At 52.6% G+C, this 22,620-nt stretch overlaps 1 long non-coding RNA gene across 2 annotated transcripts in view; it reads right to left on the reverse strand.

Annotated features, from left to right (window-relative positions):
* LOC140422750 (uncharacterized) overlaps window positions 1–22,620 on the reverse strand; it is a 48,361-nt gene that overhangs the window by 14,218 nt on the left and 11,523 nt on the right. Inside the window, exon 4 of one of the 2 annotated variants that reach the window (XR_011947579.1) lies at window positions 5,804–5,844. The exons of the other annotated variant lie outside the window; for it this stretch is intronic. This is a non-coding gene — a long non-coding RNA (uncharacterized lncRNA). Of the gene's footprint in view, window positions 1–5,803; window positions 5,845–22,620 lie in introns of those variants that run through there. 2 annotated transcript variants of the gene reach the window in all.

Consider the following 22,620-nt stretch of genomic DNA (forward strand, 5'->3'; position numbering starts at 1 on the left):
ATGGGTGGGGGGTGTGGGTGGTCGGCTGTTGTCATGGTGTGCGGTCTGTGGCCATACTACCCGATTCCCACGCCCATCTAGTCAGTGAAGCGGGCGTCTATCAGTCTGTCCCGTGCCCGCTGGGCCAGCCGGTAACGGTGGACAGCCACCCGTCTGTGTCTACCCCGTCTGCCCTGACCATTGCCCCCATCCCCCTCATCTGGGGAGGACTGGGCCTCTTCCTGCTGCTCCTCCACTCCGCCCTCCTCTGCCTGCGGCACATCGCCCCTCTGCTGGGCTATGTTGTGCAGGACGCAGCACACCACAATGATGCGGCCGACCCTATCTGACCGATACTGGAGGGCGCCCCCAGAGAGGTCCAGGCACCTGAAACGCATCTTCAGCACGCCAAAGCACCTCTCGATCACTCCCCTTGTCGCTACATGGGCATCATTGTAGCGGTTCTCCGCCTCATTGCGTGGCCTCCGTATAGGCGTCATCAGCCACGATCGCAATGGGTAGCCCCTGTCACCCAGCAACCAGCCCCTCAGCCGGGGATGGCGTCCCTCGTACATGCCGGGGATGGATGACCGCGACAACACGAATGAGTCGTGTACACTGCCTGGGTGACGGGTGCAGACGTGCAGGATCATCATGCGGTGGTCGCAGACCACCTGTACGTTCATCGAATAGGTCCCCTTCCTATTAGTGAACACGGCCCTGTTATCTGCAGGTGGCCGCACGGCAACGTGCATCCCATCGATCGCGCCCTGGACCATGGGGAACCCGGCAATGGCAGAGAAGCCCACGGCCCGGGCATCTTGGCTGGCCCGGTCCACGGGGAAGCGGATGTAGCGGTGCGCCATGGCATAAAGGGCATCTGTCACTGCCCGGATGCACCGATGCACCGATGTCTGCGATATGCCGGACAGGTGCCCACTCGGTGCCTGGAATGACCCCGTTGCATAAAAGTTCAGGGCCACCGTAACCTTGACGGACACGGGGAGAGGGTGTCCCCCGCCAGTGCCATGCGGTGACAGGTGTGCCAGCAGGTGGCAGATGTGTGCCACGGTTTCCCGGCTCATCCGGAGTCTCCTCCTGCATTCCCGGTCCGTGAGGTCCTGGTATGACTGCCGGGGCCGGTACACACGGGGCGCCCTCGGGTGCCTCCGTTGCCGTGGGGCCGCGACGTCCTCCTCCCCCTCCTCGTCCTGTCGGTCAGGTGTCCCTCCAGCCTGGGCGGCTGCCGCCTGCCCCTCTGCGGCAGCCTGCGCCGCCTCTCTGGCACGCTCCTCCTCCTCCTCCTCCTCCTCATCCAGGGCAACATAGACATGAGCGGCTGCCACCACGGCGGCCAACATCGCTGGATGGTCTGAAAACATGACGGCCTGGTGGGGGGGAGGGGAACGACGACATGTCATCATTGCCCATATCCCCTCCTCCCCCCAGCCAGGTGGCATGGACCGCATGGGTCCAACTGTTGGAGGCTGGCACCTGGCCAGGTGGACCAACTCATTTGCCCTCCCATCACCCACCCCGGCACGGACCCCCCCCCCCCCCCCACCAACCTCCACCCCGGCACGGACCCCCTCCCCAACACCCACCCCGGCACGGACCCCCTCCCCAACCTCCACCCCGGCACGGACCCCCTCCCCAACCTCCACCCCGGCACGGACCCCCTCCCCAACCTCCACCCCGGCACGGACCCCCTCCCCAACCCCCAACCTCCACCCCAGCACGGACCCCCCCCCAACCTCCACCCCGGCACGGACCCCCTCCCCAACCTCCACCCCGGCACGGACCCCCTCCCCAACCTCCACCCCGGCACGGACCCCCTCCCCAACCACCACCCTGGCACGGACCCCCTCCCAACCTCCACCCCGGCACGGACCCCCTCCCCAACCCCCAACCTCCACCCCAGCATGGACCCCCCCCCAACCTCCACCCCGGCACGGACCCCCTCCCCAACCCCCAACCTCCACCCCAGCACGGACCCCCCCCAACCTCCACCCCGGCACGGACCCCCTCCCCAACCTCCACCCCGGCACGGACCCCCTCCCCAACCTCCACCCCGGCACGGACCCCCTCCCCAACCTCCACCCCGGCACGGACCCCCTCCCCAACCTCCACCCCGGCACGGACCCCCTCCCCAACCTCCACCCCGGCATGGAACCCCTCCCCAACCCCCAACCTCCACCCCAGCACGGACCCCCCCCCAACCTCCACCCCGGCACGGACCCCCTCCACAACCCCCAACCTCCACCCCGGCACGGACCCCCTCCCGGCACTCCCCCGGAGCCCAGCCTACTCTAACCACCCCCCCCTCCCCCCCCCCCCCCCCCCCCCCCCCCCCCCCCCACGGCCGCACACACACACACACAAGCCGAGACACACCTCTCCTCAGGCAATCAGTCTGCGGCCACGCCATTTCCTACCCAGGGCCAACCCCCCAGGCCGTCACTCACCTCCTCGCTGGTCGGCGTGAGCCTGGAGCACCGGGTCACACCGATGAAAAGGAGGTTTGATTCACGTCGACGTAAACGGTCATCACGTCGACGGGACTTCGGCCCATCCGGAAGGGAGAATATCGGCAGGCCGAAAATCGGCTGCCTTGCGCAGACCCGTGACATTCTCCGCGGCAGCGGCGCCATTAACGCCCCGCCGACTTTTCTCCCTTCGGAGACTTCGGCGGGGGCGGGGGCGGGATTCACGGCGGCCAACGGCCATTCTCCGACCCGGCGGGGGGTCGGAGAATGACGCCCAGGGTTCTTCCAAGAACCCTCAGGTTGGCTTTTCTGCTTCTCGCGATAGATCAGCAGCAGAGACAGAAAAGTGCCGCTGCACATGGCTGGGACCAACCTCCTGCTGTGGAAGGGGAAGCTGGCCCAATGCTATTCCAGGAACAGCACCACAGAGAGTGGAGCCCCGTTGGAGACTGCACCGGCCAAGAATATTCCGAAGTTAGAGACCCTACCTGTAGATGTCGGTTCTTTAATGCCAGAGAAGGCTGCACCAGTCCCAGGGGATGGTGTACCACCTTTTTCATGTCCTGCAAGAGCAGGCAGCACATGGAATGGGAGGACACCCACAGCCCATGGTCCTTAAAGTGATGGCTGCTCTGAATGGCCACAGGGCAGCATCGTGATCTGTGGGGCATTTCCCAGTCAGCCTCTCACAAATGCATTCGGGAGGTTACATATGCCCTGTATGTGAGGGCCCACATATATGTGAATTTGGATGAGATCCCTGAGAGCCAAAGCACAAGGACCATGGGTTTTACCTGTTTGGCTGGCATAGCCCAGGTGTAGGGTATGATAGATTGCACCTTGTGCTGAAGAATCTCCTCATAGTTCACTCTCCCACCCAACTTTGTATCATCTGCAAATTTGGAAATACTACATTTAGTTCTCTCGTCCAAATCATTAATATGTAATGTGAACAGTTAAGGTGTCAACACAGATCCCTGTAATACTCCACTAGTCACTGCCTGCCAATCGGAAAAAGATCTATTTATTCCAACTTTTTGCTTCCTGTCTGCTAACCAGCTTTCTATCCATCTCAAGCGCAATCCCATGCACTTTAGCTTTCCATGGTAATCTGCTATGTGAGACCTTGTTGAATACCTTCTGAAAGTCTAAATTAACCACATCCACCGGGTCTTCCTGGTGAACTCTACTGGTTACATCTTCAAATAATTCCAATAGATTTTCCTTTCATAAATCCATGCCGACTTTGTCTGATTATATCACTGCTTTCCAAATGCTGTGCTATGAAATCCTTGCTTATGACTCGAGCAACTTCCCGACTACCGATGTTAGGCTCACTGATCTATAGTTCACTGTTTTCTCTCTTCCTCCCTTTTTGCACAGCAGGGTTATATTAGATACCCTCCAATATGTAGGAACTATTCCAAAGTTAAAGGAATTTTAGAAAATGACGCCAATGGATCTACTATTTCTCATTGCATTGGAGTGACAGCACCATCTCCGAGGACAGAAGACGATGGGACTGCTGCAGATAGCATTGCAGTCTGAAGATGGACTCTATCATCCCTTCCTGATTCTCAAGCTCTGCCTCTGTGGCTCCATTAGCTCTGGGACGACTAGACCCAAGGGCAAGTCATCGGCCAGGGGCTCAGCAGTATCTTAGGCCCCGGCATCCTTCCGAGTGTCGGATCCCTGGAATGTCCTTGCCTCCACTTCCTGTGAATCTTCAACTGTGAGGCACTCACCAGCAAGTGACCTAGAAGCTTTCCTACCAGTTAATCCCACCAAGGTGTGAGTATCTGCGCTGGTGGAAGGTGCACGTCACAGTTATGACGCCTCTTCTATGCCTGAGGGATCGCCCTCTGTAGTGGTTTCCAAGGGGCTTGAGGATGGTCCGGGCTGCTCATCTGATTGCCCTGCGAGGGAAGGGAGATGGCATTAATACATCATGGGTAATAAATAATGCAAGATGTTTACTCACGTGAGATCTGAACAATGACTGTGTGTCCTTAGGGTTCTCGCTTTTGTTTGCTATCCCCACTTTGCCACCTGCACAGGTACTGTCTTGCTCCTCCCCGACCAGCTCAAGGGCTACTTCTTCATGTGGGGTGAGGTTGCGGAGCTCTGTCATGACTGTGGGTGGCTGTGCCCGCTCACATCTATTGTGCTAGATTTTGTCCTGGGGGATACAGATCAAGAGAGTGTAGTTGGGAGTTCTGAGAGTTCAGCTGGTTGAGGAGTGGCATGTGTGGGACTGGAGTGGTATCAGGGATGCGAGACGGGGGTACCATGGGTTTGACTACCTGTCACAACACCCAAACCGCAATGTGGCTAGGTGAGAGATCACCTTGGAAGTGTGAGAATTGGGAGAAGGGATGCATTGAGAGCTTAGAGGTGACAGATGTACCCTGACCACGCGAAGAAGGTTATTCATTTTCTTCGGAACTTCTGCCCCATCCTCTTCTTGAGTGAGCTGGCACTCACTAATGCTGCAATAGCCTCTCAGGGGAACTGGTCACCTTGCTGGAGTGTGGGTAGAGGACGTTCAGCCTCTGTTGGAAGCCATCCAAAAGTCTGGTCAGGGCTCCCTCCGTGAATCTTGAAGCAGGCTTCCTGGCTGCCATCTCACCTCCCGTGATGCTGGGGAGGCGTTTAAATGGAGCTCCCCAGCGATTGCGCTGATTAACTTTCCCTGGGGCGAGCGAATCAGCGGGAGACCGCCAAGAGCACAGCGTGATTCATGTGGAGAAAATAACTTTTATTTAAGAGGCTCAGAATTCCATGAGAAATCCCGCCGTCACCACCGCACCATTTTTCCTCACTGGTAAGATATATTTTGGCAAGATTGCGCCCAATACGTTGACATGTTTTGGTCTGTTCCTGTGGCATATACTTACTATTATCACACAACTGAAAATGTTGATTTTTGTTGTCTCGAACCCTAACCAGATTGTTTCTGAAAATCCCCATACCTCATTTTTTTCAGCACAAGAAATTTCCTTGTGTTAGTTGCTAAATAGCTCCAGAAGGTTTGAATTCAGAAATAAAGAACAAGATATAGATGCTCAGAATCAAAGGACTGTTTCAAGCTTTCAGATATCCCAGAAAAATAACAGACATCCACCTGTAGAATGCCTTGGTGATGTTAATCCTTTTTTCAAGGCAACAGGCTTCAAAGATGTTGTTATGTCTCCATGTGAAATGCTTGCTGTTTGGAAAATTTAACTTGCAGATTCTGTAGTGAAATATCAAGCATATTTTATGAAAAAAAGTTGGACTGTGGAGAAACCAAAGGCGTTACACGCTGAATCAGTTGAGAGATGAGAGGTTTAGTTCATGTTTCTTTTTCATAGTTTTCTGCTGCTTATTTAGACAAGTCCTAAAGGAAATGGAAGAGAAGAAAAACATTCAGAAGTCTTCCTGTGAGTAGGTGTTACCCTTCTGGTTATTTAGAAACAATTGAGCAAGTGTTTGCACAGCCTCAGAGAGCTTAGCATTCATACTTTCAAGGATCCATACTTTCTACGATCATAGTTTGATAATTTGGAAGCATTGGGAGAGGATGCTACATCCTCCTCTATGGATCTCCCTTGAGGCTTTTATAATATTCTCCGACACAAGGATGGCAAAAAGCTTATAGCTCAATAGGGTCTGCTTTCGCATTATTTTCGACAGCAGGTATTTTTGTAACTCATCCAGCTGTCTCATGAGATTCACGACTTGCTCTCTTGGAGGCCAAAGATACATCAACCTTCTCTGCTCTCTGGATGGGCTGTTGCTCTTCGCCACCTAATGAAGAAACTATCTTATAAACTGGATTTCAGTCACTCGTGGCAGTATGGGTGGAAAAGTGACAGCTGCGCATCTGCACTGTGCTCCTTGGACACAGGGATCTGCACTGGTACTGTGGAATAAAGCCTTTGATTCATGAGCTGTCATTGACCACTGGTGTGGAAAGCTCAGGCACTACTGGTGACCACTCAGCAAGGAGACTGGAAACTTGGAACAACACATAACAATTTGACTAGAACTCTGCTTCTTCAGTGCCAGAACGCTAAATGCAAATAGTAAATGCAATTGTTTTATTGTTCATAATTATGCCATTCATGAATCAACAAAGTTAACATTACGTTCAAATAGATTCTAAAAATTATCATGAAACATACAGGAAAAAAATTCAACTTGGAGCCCAGAGTAAAACAAGATTTGCGAATCAACCACAACATCTTCCTATTGGGAATGGGTGTCAGTGGTTTCTGTATTGAGCATCCAGTCGGAAACATCAGTTTTACACTCCAGATGGTGAGTTGAGAATCTGCTCTTGTGTTTGGTCATCCCTTGCAAGCTAACATTGCTGCTGATTAATACTGCACACCTCTAAAGTGTACGTAAACATCTCAAAAGCGTACATATGCAACTCTGTGAATGTTTAAGAGTGCCCGAGAGGAATGTTACCACAGAGCATCAACATCTGAGAGTACAGGACCAGCAGAAAATAAAGGGAACCTGGATAGCAGTACATAATCAAGTATTCTTGACTAAGGGAAAGAAAAGGAGAGGAAGAAACTAAGCAAACTAGACCATAAGACCATGAGACATAGAAGCAGATTCAGGCCATTCGGCTCATCGAGTCCGCCCTGCCATTCGATGGATATGTTTCTCATCCCCATTCTCCTGCCTTTTCCCCATAACCCCGGATCCCCTTATTAATCAAGAACCTATCTTTGCTTTCTGAAAGACACTCTGATTTGACCTCCACAACCTTCTGTGGCGAAGTGTTCCACAGATACAACACCCTCTGGCTCAAGAAGTTCCTCCTTATCTCAGTTTTAACTTTCAGTCTGAGGCTGTGCCCTCGGGTTCTAATTTCTCCTACTAGTGCAAACAGCTTCTCCATGTCCACTCTATCTAGGCCTCTCTGCATCGTATAAGTTTCAATAAGATCCCCCCTCATCCTTCTGAACTCCAATGTGTACAGACCCAGGAGTCCTCAACCGTTCGTCATATGCAAGCTCTTCATTCTATTCTTGTGAACATCCTCTGGGCCCTTTCCATGGCCAGCATATCCTTTCTTAGTTACAGGGCCCAAAATTGTTTGCAATACACCAAATGGCATCTGGCAAGAGCCTTATACAGCCTCATAAGTACATCCCTGCTCTTGTATACTACCCTCTCAAAATGAATGCTGATATTGCATTTGCCTTCCTAACTGCCGACAGAACCTGCACATTAACCATAAGAGAAACCTGAACTAGGACTCCCAAGTCCCCTTGTGCTTCTAATTTTACATAGATTACATAGAACATACAGTGCAGAAGGAGGCCATTCGGCCCATCGAGTCTGCACCGACCCACATTAATCCCTCACTTCCACCCAATAACCCCTCCCAACCCTTATGGACACTACGGGTAATTTAGCATGGCCAATCCACCTAACCTGCACGTCTTTGGACTGTGGGAGGAAACCGGAGCACCCGGAGGAAACCCACGCGGACACGGGGAGAACGTGCAAACTCCGCACAGACAGTGACCCAGCGGGGAATCGAACCTGGGACCCTGGCGCTGTGAAGCCACAGTGCTAATCACTTGTGCTACCGTGCTGCCAAATTTCCTTAGCCTTTTCCCATTTAGAAAATAGTCTATGCCTCCAATCTTCCTACCAAAGTGCATAACTGTAGCACCGTCAATATGACGCGAGGCAGGTTGAGGTAATGTCAATTGAAGGCTTTATTAAGCAGAACTTTATCCCCAGCAGCGTGGTTACAGAATGCAGCTGCTGAGGGAAAAGGAGGGAAAAGCTGGGTTCTTATACCGGCATTTCTGCGTGGAGTCCAGTAGGTGGCAGATCCTATCAGGACCTGGCATCCCTCCACCAATAGCCTGTCGACACATGGTGTACCGTATTACCCCTAATACATACCACCACATTCACCCCTTGTTGAAAAAGAACCCGGCGGGATGGTGGTTCGCATGGTGGTAGGGGTTTACAGAGTCGGTACTATGCCGTAACTTTGAACAAAACACAAAATTATTGCTTCAACTGGGCCAACGGGCCAAACAGGGTCGGCATGATGCCATAACTATAACAAGACACAATAACTGAAAACTGGGCCAACGGGCCAAACAGGGTCGGCACGATGCCATAACTATAACAAGACACAATAACTGAAAACGTTGAGAGTTAAAGTGATTCGATGAGCCGGATGGGCGCCCTGGTCGTCCTTTCCGATCGTCTCGGGCGTGGTGGTGATGGCGCTGGCTCGAGTCCCGTCGACTCTGGGAGCGTAGCGCTGTCCCCTGTGTCCTTATTCCTGGGTGGGTCTGGGAGGAGAACCGAACCCCCCGGGAAGGGGGTGGCTGCGGGATGAAACGGCGGGAGTGAGGAGGTGGTGATTGGCGTTGGGCGGGTGTGGGTAACTCCGGCGGGCGCCAGATCTCGCAGGGAGACCGTGTCCTGTCGGGCATCGGGGTACTCCACATAGGTGTATTGCGGGTTGGCGTGAAGGAGATGCACCCGTTCCACCAACGGGGCTGACTTGTGCGCCCGCACATGTTTCCGGAGCAGAATGTGTCCCGGAGCTGCTAGCCAGGTCGGAAGTGGCGTTCCAGAGGAGGACTTCCTAGGAAAGAGGAGGAGGCGCTTGTGAGGCGTTTGATTTCTGGTGGTGCACAGCAGGGACCGGATAGAGTGAAGGGCATTCGGGAGGACTTCCTGCCAGCGGGAAATTGGGAGACTCCTAGACCGGAGGGCCAGCAGGACGGCCTTCCAGGCCGTTCCATTCTCCCTTTCTACCTGCCCGTTCCCCGGGGGTTGTAACTGGTCGTCCTGCTCGAGGCTATGCCCCTGCTGAGCAGGAATTGACGCAGTTCATCACTCATAAAGGAGGACCCCCTGTCGCTATGGATATAGTCGGGGAAACCGAACAGTGTAAAAATGGTACCGAGGGCTTTAATGACCATGGACGCTGTCATGTCGGGGCAGGGGATGGCAAAAGGGAAACGGGAGTATTCGTCAATCTACGTTCAGGAAGTACGCGTTGCGATCGGTGGAGGGGAGGGGGTCTTTGAAATCCAAACTGAGGCGTTCAAAGGGTCGAGAGGCCTTAACCAGGTGCACTCTATCTGGCCTGAAAAAGTGCGGTTTGCACTCAGCGCAGATCTGGCAGTTTCTGGTGACTGTTCGGACGTCCTCGACGGAGTAAGGGAGGTTGCGGGCCTTAAGGAAGTGGTAGAAACGAGTGACCCCCGGGTGGCAGAGGTCCTCGTGGAGGGCTTGTAGATGGTCCACTTGTACATTGGCACATGTGCCGCGAGATAGGGCATCGGATGGCTCGTTCAGCTTTCCGGGACGGTACAAGATCTCATAATTGAAGGTGGAGAGCTCGATCCTCCACCGCAAGATCTTGTCGTTCTTGATCTTGCCCCGCTGTGCATTATCGAACATGAAGGCAACCGACCGTTGGTCAGTGAGGAGAGTGAATCTCCTACCGGCCAGGTAATGCCTCCAGTGTCGCACAGCTTCCACTATTGCTTGTGCCTCCTATTCCACTGAGGAGTGGCGGATTTCTGAAGCGTGGAGGGTTCGGGAGAAGAAGGCCACGGGTCTGCCTGCTTGGTTGAGGGTGGCCGCCAGAGCTACATCCGATGCGTCGCTCTCGACCTGGAAGGGGAGGGACTCATCGATGGCGCGCATCGTGGCCTTTGCGATATCCGCTTTGATGCGGCTAAAGGCCTGGCATGCCTCTGTCGACAGGGGAAAAGTAGTGGACTGGAGTAGCGCATGGGCCTTGTCGGCGTATTTTGGAACCCACTGGGCGTAATAAGAAAAGAAGCCCAGGCAACGTTTCAGGGCTTTGGCACAGTGCGGGAGAGGGAACTCCATGAGGGGGCACATGCGTTCAGGGTCGGGGCCTATCACTCCATTACGCACTACGTAGCCCAGGATGGCTAGACGATCGGTGAGGAACACGCATTTTTCTTTGTTGTAAGTGAGGTTCAGGGCGTGAGCGGTCTGGAGGAATTTTTGGAGATTGGCGTTGTGGTCCTGCTGGTCGTGGCTGCAGATGGTGACGTTGTCGAGATACGGGAACGTGGCCCGTAAACCGTGCTGGTCAACCATTCGGTCCATCTCTCGTTGGAAGACCGAGACTCCGTTCGTGACGCCGAATGGAACCCTTAAAAAGTGGTATAACCGCCCGTCTGCTTCGAAGGCAGTATAGTTGCGGTCACCGGGACGGATGCGGAGCTGGTGGTAGGCGGACTTGAGGTCCACGGTGGAAAAGACCTTGTACTGTGCAATCCGATTGACCATGTCGGATATGCGGGGGAGAGGGTACGCATCTAGCTGAGTGTACCTGTTGATGGTCTGACTATAGTTGATGACCATCCTCTGTTTCTCCCCGGTCTTAACGACTATCACCTGGGCTCTCCAGGGACTGTTGCTAGCCTGGATAATGCCTTCCTTCAGCAGCCTCTGGACTTCGGACCGGACAAATGCTCGGTCCTGGGCGCTGTACCGTCTGCTCCTTGTGGCGACGGGTTTGCAATCCGGGGTGAGGTTCGCAAACAAGGAAGGCGGTTCAACCTTGAGGGTCGCGAGGCCGCAGACAGTCAGTGGGGGTATAGGGCCGCCAACTTTAAATGTTAAACTCTGGAGGTTGCATTGGAAGTCCAACCCTAGGAGTATGGGCGCACAGAGATGGGGGAGGACATACAGCCGGTAATTTCGGAACTCCCTCCCCTGCACCGTTAGGTTAGCGATGCAGAACCCCGTGATCTGAACGGAGTGGGATCCCGCCGCCACAAAGGTTTTCTGGGTGCTTGGCCGAATTACGAGGGAACAGCGCCTTACCGTGTCCGGATGAATGAAGCTCTCAGTGCTCCCAGAGTCGAGAAGACACGGCGTCGCGTAGCCATTCACTAGGACTGTAGTGGTTGCAGTCTGGAGCGTCCGGGGTCGCGACTGGTCGAAGGTCGTCGAAGCCAGAAGTTGAGCATCGTAATCAGGCAGTATGTGGCCGTCTGTGTCGGGGTCCTTCAGCCAAGATGGCGGCATCCACGGATCAAGCGCGGTCGGGGGTGGAAAAAATGGTGGCGCCCATCTCTCCCTCGTGGCCTCCGGGGTCCAAAATGGCGGCGTCCGTTGGTCGCACGTGGATCGCTGGGGGGGCTGGGTCTGTGGTCCCGTTTCTTCCCCGGAGATAGCGGCGACCCCGCGGGACTTGCACACCGTCGCGTAGTGGCCCTTCTTCCTGCAGCTTTTGCAGGTAGCCGTGCGGGCCGGGCAGCGCTGCCGAGGGTGTTTCGGCTGGCCGCAAAAATAGCAGCGGTAAGTCTGGTGTTTTGACCGCGCAGGTTTGCGGGGGTGGGGGGGTGTCGGAGAGTCGACCGCAGCGGGGGTCCACGGAGCCCAAGGAGCTGTAGCGGTCGGGGGCGTAGGCGCAGGTGTTGCGCGAGGCCACATCGAGGGATGCCGCCAGGGCCCGAGCTTCTGTAAGTCCCAGAAATTCTTTCTCCAGAAGCCTCCGGCGGATCTAGGAAGAGGCCAAACCTGCCACATACGCATCACGGACCAGGAGCTCTGTGTGTTCACTCGCTGTTACCGCCGGGCAGTTGCAGTTTCGACCCAGGATCTGCAGGGCGTTATAAAACTCGTCCAGCGATTCCCCCGGAAATTGCCGTCGTGTGGCGAGCTGGTAGCAAGCAAAAACCTGGTTGGCGGGCCGGATGTAGATATCCTTCAGCGCGGCGATGGCACCGGTGAAACCGTCCTCGTCCTCGATAAGGGAGTAGACGTCAGGATTCACCCTGGAATAGAGGACCTGCATCTTTTGTTCGTCTGTCGGTGTGCTGGGGGCCGTTCGGAGGTAGCCCTCAAAGCATGCCAGGCAGTGCTTGAAAATAGATGTCGAGTTAGCTGCTTGGGGTGCGATGCGCAGGCACTCCGGGGTGATTCGGAGCTCCATGTTCCCACGTCGTTTTCTTCAATTTAAATTCTACTTAATAAATTGTAGCACCGTCAATATGACGCGAGGCAGGTTGAGGTAATGTCAATTGAAGGCTTTATTAAGCAGAACTTTATCCCCAGCAGCGTGGTTACAGAATGCAGCTGCTGAGGGAACTGTAGGGAAAAGCTGGGTTCTTATACCGGCATTTCTGGGTAGAGTCCAGTAGGTGGCAGATCCTATCAGGACCTGGCAACCCTCCACCAATAGCCTGTCGACACGTGGTGTACCGTATTACCCCTAATACATACCTCCACAATAACCTCATACTTTTCCACATTGTATTCCATCTGACACTTCTTGCCCACTCTCCGAGCCTGTAGAAGTCCTTCTCCACCACCCCACCCCCCTGTTTCCTCAAAGCTATCTGTCCCTCTGCATATCTTTGTATCATCTGCAAACTTAGCTACAGTGCCTTCAGTTCCTTCTTCCAGATCATTAATGTATATTGTGAAAAGTTGTGGTCCCAGCACAGACCTCTGAGGCACACCATAGTCACCGGCTGTTATCCTGAAAAATGCCCCTTTCCTACACTCTCTGCCTTCTGCCAGTCAGCCAATCCTCCATCCATGCCAGGATCTTACCCTTTACACCATGGACTCTCAGCTTATTCAACAGCCTCCTACATGGCACCTTGTCAAAGGCCTTCTGGAAATCTAAATAGATCACATCCACTGGCTCTCCTTTATCTAACATCCTCGATACCTCCTCAAAGAATTCTAACAGATTTCTCAGGCATGACCTCCCTTTGATGAAGCCGTGATGGCTCAGTATATTTTACCATGCATTTCCAAGTACTCCGCAATCTCATCCTTAATAATGGATTCTAGAATCTTACCAATGACCAAAGTCAGGCTAACCAGCCTATAATTTCTTGTCTTCTGCCTCCCTCCCTTCTTAAACAGGGGTGTAACATTAGCCATTTTCCATTCCTCTGGGGCTCTCTCTGCCTCCAGTGATTCCTGAAAGATCACCACCAATGCCTTCACAATCTCCTCAGCTATCTCTTTTAGAACCCTGCGGTGTAGTCCATCCGGTCCAGGTGATTTATCCACCTCAGACCTTTGAGTTTCCCCAGAACCTTCTCCTTAGTGATGGCAACTACACTCACCTCTGCCCCCTGATTCTCCTGAAGTCCTGGCATCTCACTGGTGTCTTTCATCAAGAAGACTGATCATACAATTTATAGTGCAGAAGGAGGTCATTCAGCCCATCGAGTCTGCACTGGCTCTTGGAAAGATAACCATACCCAAGCCCACACCTCCACCCCATCCCTGTAATCCCTTAACCCCACTTTAACCTTTTTTTCTTGGAAACTAAGGGCAATTTAGCATGGCCAATCCACCTAACCTGCACACCTTTGGACTGTGAGAGGAAACCGGAGCACCCGGAGGAAATCCACACAGACACAGGGAGAAAGTGCAGACTCCACACAGACAGTGGCCCAAGCCGGGAATCGAACCTGGGACCCTGGAGTTGTGAAGCAACAGTGCTAGCCACTGTGCCTCAACACAAACACACCAGCCATGATCTTATTGAATGGTGGAGCAGGCCCAAGGGGCCAAAAGGCCACCTGCTCCCAGTTTGTATTTACAATGGGCCATTGCCCCACCTCCACCGATTTCCCAAAGGTCGAATGTAACCATCACACCCCATCCCCACTGCCCCCGGTTACCACCCATAATCACTGCCCCTGGTTAACACCCAATCCCCACTGCCTCCAGTTACCACCCCATAATCACTGCCCCTGGTTACCACCCCATACTCACTGCCCCTGATTACCACCCCATCCCCACTACCCCTGGTTACCATCCCATAATCACTGCCCCTGGTTACCATCCCATAATCACTGCCGCTGGTTACCACCCAAACCCCAATGCCCCTGGTTACCACCCCATAACCACTGGCCATGGTTACCATTACATAATCACTGCCCTCGTTTCCACCCCATAACCACTGCCCGTGGTTACCATCCCATAATCACTGCCCCTGGTTATCACCCCATCCCCACTGCCCCTGGTTGCCACCCCATAACCACTGCCCCTGGTTACCATCCCATAATCACTGCCCACGGTTACCGCCCCGTCCCCTCCATTGCCCCAGTTACCGCCTCCTCCCCACATTGCCCTAGTTACTGCCCTCCCTTGCCCTGAGGATTCACCTGAGGAAGGAGCTGTGCTCCGAAAGCTAGTGATTCGAAACAAACGTGTTGGACTTTAACCTGGTGTTGTCAGACTTCTTACTGTGCTCACCGCAGTCCACATCATCACTTTTAAAGGCTTCACAATCCTGTTGCTTCCCACTAATCCTCGCCAAATTGTATGCTTTTTCTTTTGCTTTTATGCTGTCCTTGACTTCCCTCATCGGCCATGAATGCCTCATATTCCCCTTTGCATGTTTCCTCCTCCTGGAGATGAATTTCTGTTGTGCCTCCAGATTAACACCCAAAAACCCCTGCCAGTGCTGTTCCACCGTCTTCCCTGCTAGGCTCCCCTTCCAATCAACTCTGACCAGCTCCTCCCTCATTTCTTTGTAGTTACCTTTATTCAATAGTAAAACCGTTACATCTCATTCCAGCTTCTCCCTCTCAAACTGCTGGATAAATTCTATCATATTGTGGTCACTGCCCCCTAAGGGTTCCTTCACCTTAAGTTCCCTAATCAGGTTTGCCTTATTACACATCACCAAATCCAGTTTTGCTTGTTCCCCAGTGGGCTCTACCACAAGCTGCAAAAGACCATTTCGTAGACATTCCACAAATTCCTTTTCTTGGGGTCCGCTACCAACCTGATTATCCCAGTCCACCTGCATATTGAAGTTATCATGATTATTGTAATATTGCCTTTCTTCTATGTCTTCTCTATCTCCTGATTTATTTTCTGCCCCACAGCCTGACTACTGCTTGGGGGCCTGTACATAACTCCCTTCAGGCCTTTTTTCCTTTGCGATTCCTCAACTCTACCTACAGAGATTCTATGCCTGCCGATCCTCTATTGCTTCTTGCTGTTTTTCCTTCCTAACAATGAAATCCTGACTCCTCTGTCCATCTGCCTGTCCTTTCGATAGGACACATATCCTTGGATATTAAGATCCCAGCCCTGACCCCCTTGCAGTCACACATCTCTGTAATGCCCACAACATCGTACCGGCCTATTTCAATGTGTGCAACAAGCTAATTTACCTTGTTCTGTATACTGCTCGCATTGCGGTACAACAGCCTCAGTCCTGCATTGACACCCCTTTCTCACATTTGTCCCTTTTTTGCTCTGCCTTAAGTTAGATTCCTGCCGCTTTCTATACTCTGTTCTATTATGTGCTCTGGAAAGCTTACTAACCACTCCTGAGCCATCGGCCCCTTCAACTAGTTTAAAGTCCTCGTCATTAACATACACTTCGACCTTTTCCTTTAACTTTGATTTTCTAATTCTCCATACAAGTGAACCCTCTCCCCTACTATTTGGCTTAAAGCCCTATCTACAGCCCTAGTTATGCAATTCGCCAGGACTCTGGTCCCAGCATGATTCAGATGAAGACTGTCGCATCGGAACAGTTCCCTCCTTCCCCAGTATTGGTGCCAATGTCCCATGAACTCAAACCCATTTCTCCCACACCAATCTTTGAGCCAAGCATTTACCTCCTTAATCTTGTTGACTCTATGCCAATTAAATCGTGTCTCAGGTTATTACTTTTTTGGTTCTCTTTTTAAATTTAGCTCCTAGCTGTTCATGCTTCCTTAGCAGAACCTCTGTCCTTTTCTACCTAGGTCTTTGGTACCTATATGGACCACGACAACTGGATCTTTACCCTCCCACTCCAATTTCCTCTGCAGCCCAGATTAGATATCCCAAACCCGAGCACCAGGTAGTCAACACAACTTTCGGGATTCTCAATCCTGGTAACAGAGACAGTATCAATGTCTCTAACGAACTATCCCCAATTTTGACTATATTTCTTTTCTGTCCCCCCACTTGAACGGCACCCTGACCGTGGTGCTGTGGTCAGTTTGCTCATCCTCCCCACAGTCCCCATTCCTATCCAGATAGGGAGCAAGAACCTCAAACCTGTTGGATACGGACAAGGGCTGAAGCTCTCTCAACCCTACCTCCTGAGAGGGCGGCATGGTGGTGCAATGGTTAGCATTGCTGCCTACGGTGCTGAGGACCCGGGTTCGATCCCGGCCCCGAGTCACTGTCTGTGTGGAGTTTGCACATTCTCCTCGTGTCTGCATGGGTTTCACCCCCACAACCCAAAGATGTGCAGGGTAGGTGGATTGGCCACGCTAAATTGCTCTTTGAATCTCTCCCGCTCTGTCCAGCTCAGCTCCCTGATCAGTAAATCAGTGAAACCACTTACCGTCCCCCAGGCTGCTCTCCGAATCTCTCCCGCTCTGCTCTGCTCCACTCTCTCGTTGCTACCAATTATAGCCCTTAGAGATTATAAACCACGAAACGTATTGACGTATTTTCAAACTACAAGTGATAAAAGTTGTGAAGACTTACCAACTTTACCCACTAATCACAAATGAATTGTTCATCACAAATTAATTTTAGTTTTCGGAACAAAATACGTCACAACAGTTGAAGAGAATATATAACACATCGACCCACTGATGAAAGCTAATTTGCTTCGCGATGACCACAATTCAATCTTGATGAAAGGAGGAATTCAAATTGAGAGTTCTGACACAAGAGATTAGGGGGTAAAGTTCAAATTGAGGTGGGATGCAACACAAGTGGTGCAAGGCCCCACTAGATTTCCTTTCCATTGAAATCACCTGCAGAGTTACACGGTAACATTAACTGGACTAATGAGACCCACATGATGTAAGACGCCACTTGGAAGCTTTGAAACTTTCTCAGGTCAATTCTGAAATAAATTTAACAGTGAAGTTCAATTAGATGAGGCGGGAAATTATTGTGAGAAACCACAGGATAATTTACAACCTTCATCCTGCCAGCAGTACATTTATGATGCCCACCAGATGCATTCTGCATGAATAATTCTCAGATTTGTGTTTTATTAGAATATGTAGCAAAATTGGGCTCTATGGCACCCATTCTTTTAGGCTTGATTCAGCCCATTAATGCTGGAAATGTCACTTGAGATGTGCACGCACACTTCAAATAGAAATTTGTTTTATAAATTTAAAGTGTCCAATTTCTTTTTTCAACTGAGGGGCAAATTTAGCATGGCCAATCCACCTACCTTCCACATCTTTGGGTTGAGGGGGTGAGACCCACGCAGGGACGGGGAGTACTGCACATGGACAATGACCCGGGTCGGGATCAAACCTGGGTCCTCGGCATTGTGAGACAGCAGTGCTAACCACTGCCCCAGTGTGCCACCCAAAAAGTGGGTATACCTAATGATTTCAGCAGTAAGCAGAGCAGAAAGATTACAGCATTAATCAATGTGCATTACTGTTTTGACACCACGGCTGCAATTTTCAAGTGGCCTGATCTGAAATTAATCCTGCCTGCACCTTGCACGGCTAAATAAGATGCTATACGATACGATATGAAAGACCCCATGCCAGCAGTATTTAAAGGAATCATAATATTCTCTGACTGGGGTGGCTCCAGTTGGTTATCCGAAATGAAAGGGAGACAAGGGTCGGTCTATGTGGAGGGAAAAGAGAAAGTAAGAAGTTCATGCTTGGTTTATCTGCTGCATGTAAATTAGACTGATCATTGAGGGAGAAAGGGGGAGTGACTGAAGGAAGATTAGGTATGCAGATACGCTCATCATTGATTGCTTTAATCCTGACAGGGCACATCACCTCTGTGATTGCTTAGTGATGTTTCAGTCTTAATGCGGAGACCACAGGCCGGTGACAAGTCTATTCCACTATATATAGTGCACTGACTAAAGCCTGCCCCACAGAACTAATGAACAAATGTACTGCATAAACCAACCAAACAATGTGGTAAACCACTGTTACACCTTTATTAGGTGATGTAAGGTAGGACCTGTGCTACAGGTTCGTCGGTAGTCCCTGCCTGCTGGCCCTACCCAGTAGGCGGAGTATAAACATGCGTGTCCTCCATTCAGCAGCCATTTCGCCAGCTGCTATGGGAGGCCACACATCTTAGAGCAATAAAGCCTCAGTTGTATCCAACTCTAATCTTTGTTCAATTGATCATGCATCTATTTATTGCTCTAAGATTTTCTAAAAGGTAGACCTCCGCATCAAGCGAGATTGCCTGCAGCTGGATCCGCAATCAAGTGACGCCAAAAGGGACTTTAATCATTGGCTAGCTTGCTCCGAGGAGTATATCAACTCAGCGACCATCCCTGTTCCGGAGGCTCAGAAGATACAGATCCTGTACTCAAAGTTGAACCCCAACATGTTTCCGCTGATCCAGGGTGCCCCGAACTACGCCGATGCCATGCCCTTCTCAAAGAAAACTACGCACAGTAGACGAACACGCTCTTCGCCCAGCACGTATTCGCTACTCACTCTCAACTCCCTGGTGAGTCCATAGAAGACTTCTGGCGGGCCCTAATCCCACTCATCCGGGACTGTGACGGTCAGGCCGTTACGGCCACTGAACATTCAAACCTCCTTATGCGATATGCGTTCGTTACGGGGATTGGGTGGGACCTCATACGCCAAAGACTGTTAGAAGGGGCCACACTCGATCTAGCTGAGACAAAGAAGGTAGCGGTCTCTTTGACGGTCGCCTCGCGCAACATTCAGGCCTACCCCCCCAGCCGCGCGGCCCACCCCTCCTACGCATCGTGGACCCCACAGACGGCCGACCCAGCGAGAGCCATACCTAGCCAATATGCCTGCGCCACCCGCCAGCCCGTGCACCCTGGGGTCCACGATGTTACTTCTACGGCCAGCAGAAGCACCCTCACTAACGCTGACCTGCCCGCACGGCCCTTTGCAAGGCTTGCGGCAAAAAGGGGCACTTCGCCGCGGTGTGCCAGGCCTGCACAGTCGCGGCTATCGCCCCCACCCCCCTAGTCTACACACAATGCGTGCCGCCATCTTCATCTCCCTGGACCGCGGGCGGCCAGTGGTCGCCGCCATCTTTACCTCCCGGGGCCACGCGCGGCCAGTGGGCACCGCCATCTTCACCTCCCGGGGCCACACGCGGCCAGTGGGTGCCGCCATCTTCCCCCCTCAATCCATGTGCGGCCCATGGGCGCCGCCATCTTGTCCAACCCCCGCAACGTGCAGCCCATGGGTACCGCCATTTTGTCCCCCGCAGGATCTTTTAGTGCCGCCACCTTGTCTCCCCCACGGGGCATGGACACCGACAGCATTCCAGGACCTGGGCCCCCCAGGCTCCCCATCATCCGACGCCAGCGACGACCGACCATGACTCGCCTCAGTGACGATCGACCAGTCTCGTCCGCATAACCTGGCCACCGCATCGACCAGTGTGAAAATCAACGGCCACGTGACTGTGGCCTGCTGGACTCCGGGAGCACCGAAAGCTTCATACACCCAGATACGGTAAGGCGCTGCTCCCTCGCGGTACATCCCGTCAACCAATAAATCTCCCTGGCCTCCGGATCCCATTGCATCACGATCCGGGGGGTACTGTACGGTCACACTCACGGTCCAGGGTGTAGAATTCAGCAGCTTCCGCCTCTACGTCCTCCCTAACCTCTGCGTTGCTCTACTACTATGGAGTTTAACCCTGAGAAGTGCGAGGTGATTATTTTGGTAGAAAAAATTTGAATGCGGATTACAGGGTCAATGGCAGGGTTCTGAGGAATGTGGAGGAACAGAGAGATCTTGGGGTTCATGTCCACAGACCTCTGAAGGTTGCCACTCAAGTGGATAGAGCCTTGATGAAGGCTTATAGTGTGTTAGCGTTTATTAACAGGGGGCTTGAGTTTAAGAGCCACGGGGTTATGCTGCAACGATACATGACCCTGGTGAGACCACATTTGGAGTATTGTTTGCAGTTCTGGTCACCTCATTATAGGAAGGATGTGGAAGCATTGGAAAGAGTGCAAAGGAGATTTACCAGGATGCTGCCTGGTTTGAAAGATAGGTCTTATGAAGAAAGGTTGAGGGCGCTAGAGCTTTTCTCTTTGGAGCAGAGGAGGATAAGAGGTGACTTAATAGAGGTTTATAAGATGAGAGGGATAGATAGGGTGGACGTTCAGAGACTATTTCCTTGGGTGGATGTAGCTGTTACAAGGGGGCATAACTATAAGATTCAGGGTGGGAGATATAGGAGGGATGTCCGAGGTAGGTTCTTTACTCAGAGTGTGGTTAGGGTGTGAAATGGACTGCCTGCTGTGATAGTGGAGTCGGACACTTTAGGAACTTTCAAGCAGTTATTGGATAGGCACATGGAACACACCAGAAGGACAGGGAGTGGGATAGCTTGATCTTGGTTTCGGACAAGGCTCGGCACAACATCGAGGGCCGAAGGGCCTGTTCTGTGCTGTACTGTTCTATGTACTAGGCCTGGACTTCCAGTGCAATCTCCAGAGCCTAACTCTCATATTCGGCGGGCCCCTACCACCCCGCACTGTGTGCGGCCTCACAACCCTAAAGGTCGATCCACCTTCTCGCTTCGCAAATCTAATCCCGGATTGCAAACCCGTCGCCACCAGGAGCAGACGGTACAGCACCCAGGACAGGACCTTCATCAGGTCCGAGGTCCAGCGGCTGCTCCGGGAAGGCATCATCGAAGCCAGCAACAGCCCCTGGAGAGCCCAAGTGGTAGTCATTAAAACTGGGGAGAAACACAGAGTTTTCGTGGACTACAGCCAGACCATCATCAATCAATACACGCAGCTCGATGCGTACCCCCTCCCACGCATATCTGATATGGTCAATCAGATTGCACAGTACCAGGTCTTCTCAACGGTAGACCTCAAATCCGCCTACTACCAGCTCCCCATTCGTAAATCAGACCGTCCATACACTGCTTTCGAGGCGGACGGTTGTCTCTATCACTTCCTCAGGGTTCCCTTCGGTGTCACTAACGGGGCCTCTGTCTTCCAAAGGGAGATGGACCGAATGGTCGACTGGTACGGTTTGCGGGCCATCTTCCCGTACCTAGACAACGTCCTCATCTGGGGCCATGACTTTCAGGACCATGATGCCAACCTTGCCAAATTTCTCCACACCGCCACTCTCCTCAAGCTCACCTACAACAAGGAGAAGTTCGTGTTTAGCACGACCCGCTTAGCCATACTTGGCTATGTGGTCCAGAACGGAGTTCTGGGGCCTGATCCCGACCACGTGCGCCCCTCATGGAGCTCCCCCTTCCCCACTGCACCAAGGACTTCAAACGCTGCCTGGGGTTCTTCTCATACTACGCCCAGTGGGTCCCAAACTATGCGGACAAGGCCTGCCCACTCATACGGACCACACACTTTCCCTTGGCGGCCGAGGCACAACAGGCCTTCGCCTGTATCAGAGCCGATATCGCCAAGGCCGGGATGCACACAGGAGACGAGACACTGCCCTTTTAAGTAGAGAGCGATGCATCGGACGTCGCCCTAGCCGCCACCCTCAATCAGGCTGGCAGACCCGTGGCATTCTTCTCCCGCACACTTCATGCCTCAGAAACTCGGCACTCATCCGTCGAAGAAGAGGTCGAAGCTATTGTCGAGGCTGTGCGGCCTGGCCAGCAGGAGATTCACCCTCCTCACTGACCGACGGTCGGTAGCCTTTATGTTCAATAACACACAGCGGGACAAGATCAAAAACGATAAAATCTTGAGGTGGAGGATCGAGCACTCCACCTATAATTACGAGATTTTGTATTGCCCTGGCAAACTCAACGAGCTCCCAGACGCCCTATCCCGAGTTACATGTGCCAGCGCACAAGTAGACCGACTCTTTGTCACCCAGGAGTCACACGGTTGTACCATTTTGTCAAGGCTCGCAATCTGCCCAAATCCATTGAGGAAGTACAGACAATCACCAGGGACTGCCAGGTCTGTGCGGAGTGCAAGCCGCTATTCTACCGGCCGGACCGTATGTGCCTGGTGAAGGCCTCCCGTCCCTGTGAACGCCTCAGCGTGGATTTCAAAGGGCCCCTCCCCTCCACCGACCGAAACACATATATTCTCAGTGTAGCCGATGAGTACTCCAGATTCCCCTTCGCCATTCCATGCCCCGATATGATGTCTGCCACCGTCATCAAAGCCCTAAACACTATCTTCGCT

Source organism: Scyliorhinus torazame, chromosome 5, assembly GCF_047496885.1.
Source record: "Scyliorhinus torazame isolate Kashiwa2021f chromosome 5, sScyTor2.1, whole genome shotgun sequence".
Lineage (NCBI taxonomy): Eukaryota > Metazoa > Chordata > Chondrichthyes > Carcharhiniformes > Scyliorhinidae > Scyliorhinus > Scyliorhinus torazame.